Source organism: Populus trichocarpa, chromosome 17 (assembly GCF_000002775.5).
Source record: "Populus trichocarpa isolate Nisqually-1 chromosome 17, P.trichocarpa_v4.1, whole genome shotgun sequence".
Lineage (NCBI taxonomy): Eukaryota > Viridiplantae > Streptophyta > Magnoliopsida > Malpighiales > Salicaceae > Populus > Populus trichocarpa.
Window position 1 is genome coordinate 7160865 of NC_037301.2, and position 18160 is coordinate 7179024.

Below are 18160 nucleotides of genomic sequence, written 5' to 3' on the forward strand. Positions count from 1 at the left end.
AAGTAACACCATACTTATAAATATCATCAGGCATTCATGTTGCTAGCTTATGTTAATAACAAATCAAGTTCCTATCATAATAACGACGTCGGCCGAAGACTATGAAGGATCAAGCATTTGATGTACCAAGTGTTATACAACATAAATCTAGATAGTCATTTAACAAGCAAGATATTAATAATTAGTAAGTTAAAAAGATAAGACATGTTAATAGCAAACTTTCTTGTATATAAACATTGAAGTTGATGTGGATCAACCCAACACCAAGCGTAATCATGCCAACGACCCATTGGAGGTGCCAATTGGGCCAATCACAAGAGCTAGGGCAAAGAAACTATAAAAAGCATTGAATGGGCTTGTTCAGAACATATGGAGCAAAATGGACCTAGAAAGGTTTGGGACATTTAAGGAGCATGAAGGACATCCTTTAATTCATCTATTTCAGGTCCAAGAAGAGCCCAATTCATGTGGAACAAAGGGTTGATGTGTCCGACCCAATACTAGCCTTGTTAGGCTTGTTATTTTTCCTAATGCTACAAGGATAAAAAGTCAGCAATTTATTCTCCTAATCAAGTAAGGAAGTTGGCCATATCTTATTCCTAAAGAGGGGAGGACTATTTAATGCTTTTCCTAACTTAGGAAGGAAAGTAATTAAATCAGCAACAAAGGAGGAAATTTGTTTTCTTATTTGTCCAAGTTAAACAAGGAAATCCAAGTTAATCAAGGACATCAAGGGGGCAGCAACATAAATTTTTCAAATCAGATTTTCCTAGTTTATATAAGACTTCTTAAGGGTGACAAATCTGATTCTAGCATATTTAGGATGCTAATTTTCGAATTTTTATTATTTTCTTCTTAGTTTTTGGGTTATTGTTACTTATTTGAGTCAATTGTAAGTGGGCTTCATATAAGTCTACCTAAGGGGGGTCCATTAGGGTTTCTTTAAGTCTAGAGTCAGTATAAATAACGACATAACCAAACATGTAAGGTTACGCAATTTTCAAATCAATAAACTTCTTTGCTGCACTTATTGTGTATTGGTGGGATAATCTCTCTTCCTTGGTTCTCTAAAGGACTGAAAATGACTTATCGAAGAACAACTGTCTTCATGGTATCATCCTTATACTTCTCGTTCGCGAATCAATATTCGTTGGGTGTGGGTCTCCGTTTCCAATAGTGCTGGTGCCTAGGTACAAGTTATCTTTATGTCACACTCCTGTCAAACCTGATTTACTTGGCTTTCCAGGAATTGGTGTCTTTGCGTGTGGGTTGCGTGACCATGTGATCATGAGGTTTGCATCATTTGGTATTAGAGCTTGGCTCCATTAATCAGGTTATATCATTCTGAAATTTTCGTTTCTTGTTGATTCCGTAAAAAATCCTTAGTATCCAATTTCTTCTTCTCATTGAATTTGCGGCATATAAAAAAAATTGTTATTTCATTCTGTTATTGTTCAAAATATATCAGTAGCATCAAAAACAAAAAAAAAAGAGAAAAGAGAAAAGCAAAAAAAAATTGTTCAAAAAGACGTTTATTGGATTCTGTCGCAGAAAACTAAACAAGAGAAAATTGGTTCAAATCAACTAGGAATTAGCTAAAATTTGATATTCTAATTACTGGGGTCCTAATCGCACCACATATCAAATTTGGGGTCAATTGGATATCATTTGCATTGGGTTTTAAATTCGGGTCTAATCAGGTCTAATTCATAACGTTTTTGCGTTAGTATATCAAACCTTGTTGTAAATTGGTCAAACTTTATTTTCTGTCTTTTTGGGTTGATATCGCACTATATCTTAAATTTTAACTGAATTGGACATCATTTACTTTAGGTTCCAGATTCAGACTTAAGTCGTCGTAAACGAGTCTGTTTTGCGTCAACTTTTGAAATTCGCATGCTTTCTGTTGTTTTTGTTTCTTACAGTTTATTTTCATCATATCCAACATATTTGGGTGTTTTTTCATGATTTTGCATATTTTTTGTTTCTGTTTTTATTCGAGTCTCCAGTTTCGTTCATATTTCAGATAGACTTGCTTGCTACTCGCAAGACTATCATCGTAGTTTTGTTTTGTTTGTTTTCTAGTTTTTATTGCTTCTTGAGTCATATATATATATTTGGATTGCACTGCCAAGTTGGTTCTATTTGGTGTTGGTTTCAGTTTCACAAGAACCGCAAGAAGGTGAGACGAGATGTGTGAGCGTGTGAGGATATTAAGAGTGTTTGAGCGAAACACGTGCGACGTGAGGATAATTTTTTTTACCACTAACCAATTTTTGCAGATACTATTATGTCAGATCAAAACAACACACCACTCCATCCCCGAGGGAGAACTTACGTTCCAAATGCAAGCCATGACGCAGATGATGGAGAGGGTGAATTTTGTGATGGGAAATGTGTGTGACAAACTTGATAGGGTGGAGAAACGTGGTAATGAGGTTGGTACAAGCACCCAAAATGTGAAGAAGCTTGGGGCTGAACCGAAAGCAAACAATGGCAGTAGGGCCGAAAGGCCAAGGTGGGCTGATTATAAGGATTTTGAGGAGGCCGTTGATGATATTGGTGATGGTAGTTTTGAGGATGAGGCTATAGGCCATCGGGAAGGTTTTCAGCAGCCTAGAAACCGAAGGGATTATGGGAATAGAACTAGGGGCCAATTCGGCCAAAGGGAAAATTTTCATAATGTTGGGGGACATGCTGATTTAGATTGTGATTTGGATGCTATCAAATTAAAAATACCTTCTTTTCAAGGTAAAAACGATCCCGAGGCATATTTGGAGTGGGAGAAAAAGGTGGATTGGATTTTTGATTGTCATAACTATTCGGAGGCAAAGAAAGTGAAATTAGTAGTCATCGAATTCACAGATTATGCACTGATTTGGTGGGATCATAATGTTATTAGTAGAAGGAGGAGTGGAGAGAGGCTGGTAGCGTCGTGGGAGGAGATGAAAGTGTTGATGAGAAGGCGATTTGTGCCTAACCACTGTTATAGAGATTTGTATATGAAATTGCAGGGTTTGAATCAGGGTTCTAGGTCCGTGGATGAGTATTTCAAGGAGATGGAGATTGCCATGATTCGGGCCAATGTGATTGAGGATCAGGAAGCTACTATTGTTAGATTTCTAAATGGGATGAATAGGGACATTGCGAATGTTGTAGAATTACAACATTGTATGGAATTGAAGGACATAGTCCATATGGCAACAAAGGTGGAGAGGCAAATAAAGAGAAGGGGCAGTACATGTTTTCAGACCAATTCGGCTTCATCTTCCTCAACATGGAGGCCGAATTTGAAGAGAGAGGGGGCTGTCCAACCAAAACCTTATGCAAAGGCCGAACCACCTAAGGCCAAAAAGGATACTCATATGGATGGGAAAGGTAAATCTGAATCTCAACCTATTCGTGATAGAGATATTAAATGCTTTAAGTGTTTAGGGAAAGGGCACATTGCATCTCAATGTCCAAACTGAAGAGTTGTGCTTACAAGAGACAATGGGGAGGTTGAATCTGAAAGTGACAAATCTGAAAGTGAAGAGATGCCACCTTTGGTGGATTGTAGTGATGAGGAGATTGCATATCCTGTTAAGGGGGAGGCCTTGGTTATAAGGTGTGCGCTGAACATGCAAATTAAAGAAGATGATGTAGATCAGCAACGGAAAAATATATTTCACACTCGATGTCACATCCAAAACAAGGTATGTAGCATGATAATTGATGGAGGTAGTTGTGCTAATGTTGTTAGTGATACTCTTGTGAAGAAATTGAATTTGAGTTGTATTAAGCATCCTATGCCTTATAGATTGCAATGGTTGAATGATTGTGGTGAAGTGAGGGTTACTAAGCAGGTTTTGATTGTGTTTGCTATTGGGAAGTATTCCGATGAGATTTTGTGTGATGTAGTCCCAATGCATGCTAGTCACTTACTTTTGGGGCGTCCATGACAGTTTGATCGGAAAGCGATTCATGATGGGTTTATAAATAGGTTCATTATTGTAAAGGATGGTAAAACCATCACTCTTGTACCTCTTTCTCCCAAAACAAGTGTATGATGATCAAATGAAATTAAAAAAGGAATATGAGGATGGGAAGAGTGAAAATTCACGTGAGGACAATGGTGAGAGAAAACCATCATATTCGGCTAAACCTAAATCATTAATTAAACCGGTTGAGAGTGGAGGTAAAAACCGAGGAGTAAAGAAAGTAAGCTTGTGTGATGATAATAGTGTGGAAAAATTAAAGAAACAACCTAATTTTTATGCAAAAGGATCTCAAATCAGATCTACATTTTTCACTAATAAGCCAATGATCTTACTTGTGTATAAGGAGGCTTATTTTAACACCAACGATCTTGATTCTATTATTCCTAGTGTGGCTGTTTCTTTGATGCAGGAGTTTGATGATGTATTCCCTGAAGACATCCCCAATGGATTACCACCATTAAGGGGGATTGAACATCAAATTGATCTTGTGCCCAGAGCTTCAATTCCTAACCGTCCAGCCTATAGAAGCAACCCCGAGGAGACGAAGGAGCTTTAAAGGCAAGTAGATGAGTTAATGATGAAAGGGTACATTTGTGAGAGTATGAGTCCTTGTGCTGTGTCAGTGCTACTTGTGCCTAAAAAGGATGGAACATGGAGGATGTGTGTCGATTGTCGTGCCGTCAATAACATAACGATAAAGTATCGACATCCTATTCCTAGGCTTGATGACATGCTAGATGAGTTACATGGATCATGTATTTTCTCTAAGATTGACTTAAAAAGTGGGTACCATCAAATTAGGATGAAAGAGGGTGATAAGTGTAAAACTGCATCTAAGACTAAGCATGATTTGTATGAATGGTTAGTCATGCTGTTTGGACTTACAAATGCCCCTAGCACGTTTGTGCGTTTAATGAATCATGTATTGCGTACATTTATAGGTAAGTTTGTTGTTGTGTATTTTGATAACATTTTGATCTATAGCAAGAACTTAAATGAGCATCTTGATCATTTGCGTAATGTACTTAGTGTGTTGCGTAGTGAGCAATTATATGCTAATCTTAAGAAGTGTACCTTTTGCATGGAAAATTTTTTGTTTCTTGGCTATGTCATAACTACGCAGGGTATCGAGATGGACGAGGAGAAAGTTAAGGCCATCCGGGATTGGCCTACACCAAAATTGATAAGTGAGGTAAGGAGTTTTCATGGACTTACTAGTTTTTATAGAAGGTTTGTGAAGGATTTTACTATTATTGCTGCACCTTTAACTGAAATTGTGAAAAAGTCTGTTGGATTCAAATGGAATGATGAACGGGATGAGGCTTTTAATTTGTTGAAAGATAAACTTTGTTCGACGCCTGTTTTAGCTTTGCCAGACTTTACGAGAGCTTTTAAAGTTGAATGTGATGATGCATCAGGTATTGGTATAGGAGTTGTGTTAATGCAGGATAGGAGGCCCATTGCGTATTTCAGCGAAAAACTTAATGGGGCAACCTTGAATTACCCTACATATGACAAGGAGCTCTATGCCTTGGTAAGAACTTTAGAGACGTGGCAACATTACCTGTGGCCCAAGGAGTTTGTGATACATTCTGATCATGAATTATTGAAGCACTTGAAAGGGCTGTAAGTTGAGTAGGAGACATGCCAAATGGGTTGAATTTATTGAAGCCTTTCCGTATGTGATCAAGTATAAGTAAGGGAAAGAAAACATTGTAGCTGATGCACTTTCGCGCAGGTATGTTCTTTTATCTACTTTGGATGCTGGATTTCTAGGATTTGAACACATAAAAGAATTGTACAAGGATGATAGTGATTTTGCTAATGTTTACAATACTTGCAAAACTTCGGCTTTTGGAAAGTTTTATAGACTTGATGGATATTTGTTTAAAGAGAGTCGTTTACGTGTTCCATTAAGTTCTATGCGTGAATTGCTTGTACGTGAAGCACATGGAGGCGGGTTGATAGGGGCATTTTGGTGTTGTTAAGACTTTGGATGTGTTGCATGAGCATTTTTATTGGCCTAAAATGAAAAAAGATGTGCAACGCATATGTGATAAATGCATAACTTGTAGGAAAGCAAAGTCTAGGACTCAACCACATGGCTTGTATACCCCTTTGCCTGTACCGAAAGAACCATGGGTAGACATTTTGATGGACTTCGTCTTAGGTTTACCTAGGTCAAAACGGGGTAGGGATTCCATCTTTGTAGTTGTTGATAGGTTTTCAAAGATGACACACTTCATTCCATGTCATAAAACTGATGATGCAACTAACATTGCTGATTTGTTCTTTAGGGAGATAGTACGGCTTCATGGGGTCCCTAAGAGCATTGTTTTTGATAGAGATGTTAAGTTCCTTAGCTATTTTTGAAAGGTGTTACGGGGCAAATTGGGTACTAAACTATTGTTTTCAACTACTTGTCACCCCCAAACAAATGGACAAACCGAAGTAGTTAATAGGACCTTAACAGAACTTCTGCGTGCTGTCATTCAAAAGAACTTAAAGAATTGGGAAGATTGTTTGCCATTTATAGAGTTTGCATATAATCGTAGTGTGCACTCTACTACTGAATTTTCACCATTTGAAATTGTGTATGGATTTAACCCTTTAACTCTAATGGATTTGATTCCTTTGCCAATTGATGAAAGGGTTAGTTTGGATGGTAATCGTAAAGCACAGGTGGTGAAAACACTTCATGAGAGTGTGGTGCAACAGATTGAAAAGAGGAATCGTGTGTATGCGACCAAAGCCAATAAGGGGCGCAAACATGTTGTCTTTCAGCCCGTCGATTGGGTTTGGGTGCATATGCGCAAGGAGAGATTTCCGGTCCATAGGAAATCAAAGCTACAACCACGAGGAGATGGGTCATTTCAGATCCTTGAAAGGATCAATGACAATGCTTATAAAGTTGATTTGCCAGGTGAGTATGGTGTTAGTGCTACCTTTAATGTTTCTGATCTTACTCTGTTTGATGTAGGTGATGATTCAAGGTCGAATCCTTTTGAAGAGAGAGGGGATGATACGAATAAGCCCAACACCAAGCATAATCATGCCAACGACCCATTGGAGGTGCCAATTGGGCCAATCACAAGAGCTAGGGCAAATAAGCTTAAAGAAGCATTGAATGAGCTTGTTCAGAACATATGGAGCAAAATGGACCTAGAAAGGCTTGGGACATTTAAGGAGCATAAAGGACAACCTTTAATTCATCTAGTTCAGGTCCAAGAAGAGCCCAATTCGTGTGGAACAAGGGGTTGATGTGTCCGGCCCAATACCAGCCTTGTTAGGCTTGTTATTTTTCCTAATGCTACAAGGATAAAAAGTCAGCAATTTATTCTCCTAATCAAGTAAGGAAGTTGGCCATATCTTATTCCTAAAGAGGGGAGGACTATTTAATGCTTTTCCTAACTTAGGAAGGAAAGTAATTAAATCAGCAACAAAGGAGGAAATTTGTTTTCTTATTTGTCCAAGTTAAACAAGGAAATCCAAGTTAATCAAGGACATCAAGGGGGCAGCAACACAAATTTTCCAAATCAGATTTTTCCTAGTTTATTTAAGAGTTCTTAAGGGTGACAAATCTGATTCTAGTATATTTAGGATGCTAATTTTTGAATTTTTATTATTTTCTTCTTAGTTTTTGGGTTATTGTTACTTATTTGAGTTAATTGTTAGTGGGCTTCATATAAGTCTACCTAAGGGGGGTCCATTAAGGTTTCTTTTAAGTCTAGAGTCAGTATAAATAAAAGCATAACCAAACATGTAAGGTCACACAATTTTCAGATCAATGAACTTTTTTGCTGCACTTATTGTGTGTTGGTGGGATAATCTCCCTTCCTTGGTTCTCTAAAGGACTGAAAACGACTTATCGAAGAACAACTGTCTTCGGGGCGTCATCCTTATACTTCTCGTTCGCGAATCAATATTCATTGGGTGGGGGCCTTCGTTTCCAATAGTGCTGGTGCCTAGGTACAAGTTATCTTTGTATCACACTCCTGTCAAACCTGATTTACTTGGCTTTCCAGAAATTGGTGTCTTTGCATGTGGGTTGCGTGACCATGTGATCACGAGGTTTGCATCAGAAGTCCATGTTGAGTTTATATTATACATATTCTAACACCATTAGAGAAATCTTTTCACATTGACATAATAAACTTAGCTAAACATAATAAAGAAGAAGAACATAAATAAACTAGATAAGAACATAGTTATGATGAAAAGCATAAACAAGAGATTAATGAAAGCAAAACTTAAGCATTACAAACATATAAAGAAAGAAAGCAAGAACATGAATTTGATCTAAAAACCAAGATGACTAAATACATGGAAAATGCCTCCTTTTATAGGCTAAAATTCAGAACTATTGATTGGTTGACTAAGAAAATAGTTGGTGGCCAACCATTGATTTAGTGGCTGGTTTTTGATATTGTTGGCTGGCCAAAACGTCATTGCTAACATCAGAATTAGAGCCCATCTTACCCATGAAAGTTGTGGGAAATTGTCTCAGCTTTCCAACAAAAAAGACCAGAGCTCATTTGGACTTCTAGAACTCAAGATATGAGCTAAAAACCGAACAGTGTCTGAGCTGCATGACAGATTCGGACTTCTCCGTTGTTGCTAAGATTTGAACTTGAAAACGGCAGAATTGAGTCTTAGACTCCGCATGAAAGTTTTAGGTCTATGTCTTAGCTTTCCATACATATAAAGCAGACCTAAATCCAAGGTCTACAACTCCAGTTATGATCCAATAATCGAATGGTGTTCCAGTTTGAACCAACATCTCTTCTCTTAGCCCTTTCTTTGTCTTCTTAATTTTAATAGTTAATCACATTAATCAATCCTTTGAATTGTGAGATATACTTGCATTCAAAATAAGCATTTACCATAAAGTAAAGATATATTATATTATCAGACTTGTTATTATAAAACATGCTTTAGTTAGGGAATTTAATGATACTTTAGTGCAATATAATGATATAAAACCTTAATGAGAATGCACTTTTGAGTACTAATCACATCCCCCAACCAGCTTATTACTAGTCCATAGTAATCAAAGCGTTAAAATATAAAAACAATTTGCAAGTTCCACAAAGCAAGGTATTCATCAGTTAACTTCCATTAACCTATCCTAATAAACAAACTCTCATTAAATTTATATATCTGCTTCATACTTCTTAAACAAGATATTAATAGACCTTCCTTTTGTGCTCAATAAATCAAAACATAGCTATGGAGCTTTTCATGGAAGAAAACAAAATTTTTGTTCCAATGTTTAAGGTTAACTTCCTTGGGTTGGGATTATTTTTTTTTAAAAGCAAGAATTTATAACACAATGTATCTTGAACCCATGTAACGAGGTTTTAGCTAATGACTCCCAGACCAGTTGGTCTTAGGGCATCAGGTGTTGAGACACCCTTACAAGCTTAGTAACTCGGGTTGCAGATACTGATACGTAGATAATGCAATGTTTGATTCCCTTAAGCTTTTCTCCTCAACCCATGTAACAAGCACTAGGCCAATAGCTCCCAAGTCAGTTGACTTTAGGGTACTAGGTGTTAAAACACCCCTTCGGGTTTAATTGCTTAAGTCAAGGAGGCTACGAAATCAAACTTATCTACTTTTTTATTTATTCAATTTGTTATTATTATTTTTTTTGTTTTTTTTTTTTGCATATTATATACTATCCCTTTCCCTTAGTTGTTACATTTAACAAAAGAACATGAATAATGTAATAATCCAATGTGCAACCCACAATCATATGTTAAAGTATGTGTCTGAAAATGAAGGTTTATGAATACTTGTTAAATGAGTATATCAGCACAATCAAGTGATGTAAATGCGAGAGTTTGTAAACCTGAATATTTCAAGAAGTATTCTGATAGACCTTGTTAAGAATGTTTACTAAGATGCGTCTCAAGAGTCACTAAAGTTCCCCGTTTACTCTGCCATCCTAGTAACAACAGTTTTGCAAATGGTTTTAATAATAGAAAACACAGTTAGTTAATAATTTTTTTTTGTCAACTACTATCCTCTCCCCCCAACCAAAACGAGACATTGTCATCAATGTCCTAAGATAGAAAGATAGAGTATAGAAGACATTACCTGAAACAACGAACACTGACAAACCTGAAACACACTTAAACAAATATAAGAAAGAACAAAACACAAATATTATGCTATTAATAAAACTAGAATACATAAATTTTTACAAGCTAAGGCTTAAATCATAGTTGTGATTGTGGCTCACATCTTCCCTTGGTTTTACGTCCAAGAACGGCTTAAACGCCCTCTATGGGTCGGGGATAGGCTTCCCATCCAGTTTTCTTAAAAACTGGCAAACAGGGTCTTTTTTAGTCAGATTCCCAAGACTATGTCGATCATGTTCTTTATGAGAATGAGGCCATAAATCATGAATTGCATGATGCACATCTCCACTATGATGAGACTTAAGAGTCAATAGAAGATTATCTAAAGACTCTCTATGTTTTCAAATAAATCCCACCTTTTGACAATTTTCACAGGTTTTGCAGAATGCATATGTGTCCTTGAACATGGTGGGCTAATAAAATCCACTTTGTAAGATTTTTGCAGTTGTTGTTTTTGACGGGAAATGACCCCCACATGCCTCAGAGTGATAAAATTTAATGACACTACTTACCTCATTGTTGGGAATGCATCTTTGAAATATTTGATCAGGACAATATTTGAATAAGTAAGGGTCATCCCAATAAAAGTTCTTCACATCGCTCAAAAACTTTCTTTTGTCTTGGGTATTCAAATGAGCTGGCAAAAATCCTGAAGCAAGAAAATTGTCAATATTAGCAAACCAAGGTATCAAAACAATAGAAAGTGAAGATTCATCAGGAAAGCAATCATCAATTGGTGTGATGTCAGATGTCGAATCTATTGTCAATTTTGACAAATGATCCGTGACAACATTTTCGGTGCCTTTTTCATCCTCGATTCCATCCTGTTTGAAAGTTTCAAAGATTTCAGAATCGTGATTGACTTCCCTTTGTTTGGTCATGGCATGAGAAAATGGAAGTACTGGTGGGGAATCAGTCTTTTCTTTGCAATGTTCAGGTTTAACCCCTTCCTTGCCCTCAGAGATTGACTCATCATCTTTCTCACAAGGTTCAAGAATTGGTTTTTCAATAACCTTACCACTGTGGAGAGTAATGACTGATTGTACTTTATCCATATATTGACTTCCAGAGCTGCTTGCATTTTAATTGAATTGTCCTTTAGGATTTTGCTGTGGTTGAGATGGAAACTTACCTTTCTCCTGAAAACTGAGAGCAGATGTGAATTTTGCAAGAGTATCTTTAAAATCTATCATGGTTTGAGCAAGTTGAGTGTTGATTGTCTCTTGCTTTTCAATGAATGCATGCAGTGTTTCCTCAAGATTTCTTCTAGGAGGGGGAACATAAGGAGGTGCATATCCATTAGAATTTTGAAAATTATGGTGTGCTTGAAATGGTGGCTGTGAAGTTTGTGCATTATTGTTTCCACTCTTCCACCTGAAATTTGGGTGATTTCTCCAACCAGGGTTGTATGTTTGCGAGTATGGGTTATGACTTGAACTTTGGAAACTATTTAAAGCATTGGCTTGTTCATGGAGACATTCCTTAAAAGAAGGCAAAGTTGGACAATCATTGGTTGAGTGTTCATTAGTTTCACAAATTTGACACACAATTTCTTGAACAAATTTTAATTGACCACTCTTTTTTAATTCTAGTGCCTCAACTTTTCTAGCTAAAGATGTAAATTTGGCTTGGAGGTCATGATTTTCCCTAAGGTTGTATATACCTCCACTAGATGTATGATGTTGAGTTTTACCTGGTGCCTCACAAGTACCTGTGGTGTCCCAATTTTGAGCATTTTCAGCTAGCAAGTCTAGGTACTCCATTGCTTCATCAGGGTCTTTATCTTCAAAAGTTCCATTGCACATCAATTCCACCATTTGCCTATCTTTAGGTGTTAACCCTTCATAAAATTATGAAACCAATCTCCATGTTTCAAAACCATGATAAGGACAACTATTAAGCAAGTCTTTATATCTATCCTAACACTTGTAAAATGTTTCTCCTGGTTTTTTAGTGAAAGTGGTGATTTGTCTTTTGAAAGAGTTTGTTCTATGAGAAGGGAAAAATTTCTTTAAAAACTGTTGTTGCATTTCATCCCAAGCACGAATGGATGCTGACCTAATATTTTGTAGCCATGTTTTAGCTTTATCTTTTAATGAAAAAGGAAAAAGCTTTAATCTGATGGTGTTCATGCTACAATTTAAGTCATTATAGGTGTTACAAACTTCTTCAAATTCTCTTAAATGCAAGTATGGATTTTCTAATACAAAGAAGGTTCTAATAGGATGATTTATCGTTAATGGCTCATTATAAAGTATTAACATGGTCATATTAATCATCTTATCTAAGTAACACCATACTTATAAATATCATCAGGCATTCATGTTGCTAGCTTATGTTAAAAACAAATCAAGTTCCTATCATAATAACGATGTCGGGCGAAGACTATGTATCAAGCATTTGATGTACCAAGTGTTATACAACATAAATCTAGATAGTCATTTAACAAGCAAGGTATTAATAATTAGTAAGTTAAAAAGATAAGACATGTTAATAGCAAACTTTCTTAGGTATAAACATTGAAGTCCATGTTGAGTTTATATTATACATATTCTAACACCATTAGAGAAACCTTTTCACCTTGACATAATAAACTTAGCTAAACATAATGAAGAAGAAGAACATAAATAAACTAGATAAGAACATAGTTATGATGAAAAACATAAACAAGAGATTAATTAAAGCAAAACTTAAGCATTACAAAAATATAAAGAAAGAAAGCAAGAACATGATATTGATCTAAAAACCAAGATGACTAAATACAGGGAAAATGCCTTCTTTTATAGGCTAAAATTCAGAACTATTGATTGGTTGACTAAGAAAATAGTTGGTGGCCAACCATTGATTTGGTGGCTGGTTTTTGACATTGTTGGCTGCTGGTTATTGATATTATTGGCTGGCCAAAACGTCATTGCTAACATCAGAATTAGAGCCTATCTTACCCATAAAAGTTGTGGGAAATTGTCTCAGCTTTGCGATAAAAAAGACCAAAGCTCATTTGGACTTCTAGAACTCAAGATATGAGCTAAAAACCGAACAGTGTCTGAGTTGCAGGACAGATTCTGACTTCTCTGTTGTTGCTAAGATTTGAACTTGAAAACGGCAGAATTGAGTCTTGGACTCCTCATGAAAGTTTTAGGTCTATGTCTTAGCTTTCCATACATATAAAGCAGACCTAAATCAAAGGTCTACAACTCCAGTTATGATCCAATAATCGAATGGTGTTCCAGTTTGAACCAACATCTCTTCTCTTAGCCCTTTCTTTGTCTTCTTAATTTTAATAGTTAATCACATCAATCAATCCTTTGAATTGTGAGATATACCTGCATTCAAAATAAGCATTTACCATAAATTAAAGATATATTATATTATCAGACTTGTTATTATAAAACATGCTTTAGTTAGGGAATTTAATGATAATTTAGTGCAATATGATGATATAAAGCCTTAATGAGAATGCACTTTTAAGTACTAATCAGGGATGTCACGTGATACGATCCGAACAAGGTCAGATTCAGATTGTAGTGTAAAATTTTTTATTGTCCAGTTTTATGTTATCAAGCATAACTTTCAACTCGACTATTGGATCGATATGAAATTTTCACATGAGTTTTTAAACATATTGTTTTATATTGGGGAATAATTTAAAATCAATCGGAGGTCAGAAAAGCCTTGCGATATAGGTCAGAACAAGTTGTATAAATTTTGTTATTTACTTCCTTTTGACTTGTGGACTTTGTATTTGGCAATGATCCTTTTTCCTATAAGGATGTGGCATCTTGTTTTGAGAATTTTCTAGTGTTTCTAGGATGAAGATTTCATTCATAATATTATTTAAACTAGAAAATTTATCTATCTTAGATTTTGTTTTTTAATTAGATTCAACAACTTTAATTTAAGTGTCAAATTTGTTATTTTTATTATTTTCTTCATGTTTAGGCTTAGTTAACATACTTTGGGTTTATTGTAAATAGGTAAATATTAGCTAACAAGTTTTTGGTCCATTAGGGTTATTAGTTGAATTATTATACAAAGTTTTGTAAGCTAAAATTTTCAGCAGCCAAGAATTTATGAAATAAACTTGTGTTGTATGTTATGCAACATATTTTCTTTGCGACAAAAAACAAATTTGACTTAGCAAAGAACAATTATCTTTGTGGCATCATCATATACTTCTCATTCGTAAATTGCTATTTGTTGGATGGGGGTTTCAGATTCCAATAACGTTAATGCTTAGGTTCAAGATAATCTCTGTGTCATACTTCTAAACCTAATTTCTTGGCTTTTCGGGAGTTGTATCATTTGTGTGTGGATTATATGACCATGTGATCATGAGGTTCGCATAATCACCTAAAAGAGAATTAAAAGCCCATTGTGTTTTTCAATGTTGCCCATATTTTTACTGATATCCTTAAAAATAAGGCTTTCCCTTAAAGGTTAGGTGTGAATTGAGTTGATAATACAAATAAGGTCAACAATTGGATTCAAGAAAACCTTTTGCTTGTTAAGTCAATTTTGCTTGTAGAAACGGAGAAAAACAACAAGAGAGGGGTGAAGTTTATTATCTAGGTAATAATTGTTTTGTTGAGCTTAATTTGGGGAAGAAGTAGAAGCAAGAAAAGAAAATAAAGAAAAAGAAAAGAAAGGTTAGGGCTTGGCTTCAATGTTCAACCAAGCATTTGGAACAAATCACACACAGATTGAGTTCAATTATAGATGTGACTTGAATTTAATTGGTAACCTATTATAATTTTTATGTTTGAAATAAAATACTAAACCATATAATTAAATTGAAGAAATGCTATTTGGAATATATGTGTTATTGAATTAAATTAACAATCTTGATTATTTTACCTTTAATTGAGAAATTATTTTGTTTTTTTAGAAAAAAGTTTCTTTTTTTATTAATATGAAAATAGAATCCGTAAATTATTTTATGATAAATCATGATGTATGGTGTGATAAAGACAACATATAACATTACTATCCATGACATAGAAAGCATTGGGAACATATGATTATATTGATGAAGAAACAGATAGTTATATACCTAGTAACACTAATAGCTTGCAAAAATTACATGGTGCACATTCTGAATGAATAATTTCAAATTATGATAAGCATTACGAGGAACGACTTGTCAATTATGTTGGAAAACTAAAATAAAAAAATAAGATATGGGAATATAATTGTTACACATCTAGTAATTACCCTTGAAACAATTATAAAGTCAATCCCAAATCAAAAACTTATTGGCAATCTATTAAATATATTTAAAATGAGGCGTTGTTTTATGCATAAGTGCAAAGTTGTTGGTTGCAGATGATATGTTTTCAAAATTATATAAATAAACTGTAATTCATGATTGTTCTTCCCATGTTATTGGGGTTATGTTTTGTATCAATTCCTAGCTTGGATAATAATTGTTAGTCTTCCTTGTTGATTGGAGAAATTAAATACATTTTTCCTTGTATTTTCTCCATTCTAGCCATATTGTTTCTAGTTTCCACTTCCAGGTTACATGCTATTTATATTTGTTCCATATTAGAAAACATGTGAAGCTCAATAAAGTTATCCTTGTAGCCAGGAAGCTATAATTTAGCCTAACAAAGTCATTTTGATGTGGAAGCTTTTAACATTCTTGCTTTCTCACATCTCAAGCAATTTCTTGAGCCAAAAAATCAAAGCTTTTATTGAAGAAAAGGAATAGATATTATAGAGAAGTTATAGGGTTTTTGAGATAAAAGAAAGATGTGCATTTCTTAAATAGTATTTTTAATTTAGAATTATTGTGGCAAAAAAAGACAATGTAAATGAATTTTAGGGATTGAAAAGAAATATCAAAAAGAAAATCCTAAATGTCCACCAAGCAATGAAGTTACAAAAATGCCACCAAATAAAACCTTATAAATCATTCCATGAACATAAAAGACAATTAGAGAAATGTTATAGGCGTGGTGAGAAATACAGTTTTGGTCACCAATGCAACCAAAAAGGTATACGTATGATTAAAGGAAATGATGGAGATGAAAAAGAATTTGTGGAAGCTAAAGAATGAGGCAATAATGGAATAAATATTGAAGAGGAAGGTATTAAGGAATGTGACTTATCTTTGAATGCATTGGCAGAAAGTTATACTCATAATACTATCGAGATCAAGGGAAGTTATTATGGAAGGGATTCAGTGATCTTAATTGACTGTTAAAGTGCTCACAACTTCATTAATGAACTAGTTATTAAAAAAATCAAGACAGGTGTAAAAAAACCCTACTACATTGGCTATAACAATAACTAATGATATAGTAATGAAGTGTAATGCTTATTACTTAAAGCTCACATGGTTTATGCAAGGGTACCAGTTTTAGGTTTATATGAGGTCATCAAAATTAGGAAGTGTTACGTCGTTTTGGGAGTAATTGGTTAAGAAGGTATTCTCATGTCCTATTTGACTTCATTAATATAAAGATTTCATTTAAGAAAGATGAGAGGACAATAAAGTTGAAGGGAATAATGGAAGAAGAAAAATTACAGATGATTATTGCAACCAAGTTCCATAAAAACATGAAGAAATCTATATTTGGTTTTTTTGTGTAATTATTTTCCTTGACAGTCATAGAGGAATCAAGCAATAAGATTAATAATGAAGAAGTTGAAGCATTAATGATGTAATTTCAGTTTGTATTTATTGAACCAAAGCATTTATCACCCGTTAGGAGGCTATCACTCGTTAGGAGGCTAGATCATAAAGTTCTTATTGTTCCAAAAACAAAGTCAATTAACATTAGGCTTTATAGAAGCTATTTTATTCATAAAGAAGAAATTGAAAAGTTAGTGAAGGAAATATTGTCAAATATGATCATTCAATATAGTTGTAGCCTTTTTATATTTCCCGTTCTTATGGTTAAAAAAAGGATAACATATGGATATTTTGTGTTGATTATAAATAGTTGAACAACTTCACTATCAAGAAAAAGTTTCCAAATCCTCTATAAATGAATTAATGGATGAGCTAAATGGATCTAAGTTCTTTTAAAAGTTGGACTTAAGTTTAGGATATTACCAAGTGAGGATGTGTGAAAAAGATATGGAGAAAATTACCCTCAAAACTCACTATAGGTATTATAAATTCAAGATAATGCCTTTTGGCTTGACTAATACCCCAACTACGTTTCAAACTTTAATAAGCATTGTGTTGAAACCTTATTTGTAAAGATTTGTGTTAGTCTTTTTTAATGATATCTTGATATATGGTTCTACAATGAAACTACACTTCAATCACCTTAGAACTATCTTGGAAACATTAAAGAATAATAAATTATTTGTAAAATAGTCTAAGTGTTCATTTTGTGAGGAAAATGTGGAGTATCTAAGACATATTTTCTCTTATGAAGAACTGACCTATTCCATATATTGTTAAAGAGGATTAGTAAGCTATTATAGAAAATTTATTAAAGGCTTTGACATCATTAGCAAACCACTAATATAATTGTTAAAAAAAAACAATTAAAGAAAGGATATTGTTACAATACAAGATTAAAAATGCTATTAAGCAGAAGAATGAAGATGCAGATTAAGCATGAGGACTGAAACAATGAGGGTTGCTAAATTAAATATGTGAAATAAAGGATGAAGAATGTAGTTCAAGCTCTTTAATAAACAATTAGCTAACAAATTGATTTGACCATGTGAATTAATTGGTTAGGAAGTAGTTAGTAACTAGAAGTTAGTTAATAATAGTAGGTAGTTAGTAGTTATATTTGGAGGTAAATTCATTTTATAAAATAGATTGTAAGGGAAACTTGAAATTCAAGAAATAAGAACTTATGAATTTTGTTGTTGTAATTTCAATTCTCCGTTTTTGTTCTACTTCTCCCTCTAAATTCTCAAATGATTTCTTATTGTTAAGTTGAGGATTAACATTACTTTTTTTTTTTTCATTTTGTTTGAAGCAATTCAATCTTTTGTAGAATCAAACCATTTTAACTCCTAAAACATAGGTTTCTATATGTGTACTGGGATTTAAATCTAATTATG

General features: G+C 34.3%; 1 pseudogene; it reads left to right on the top strand.

The window, feature by feature from the left end:
- The first annotated feature begins 5421 nt into the window (after window positions 1-5421).
- The window catches only part of LOC127903952 (uncharacterized), a 28882-nt pseudogene continuing 16143 nt past the window's right edge, over window positions 5422-18160 (top strand).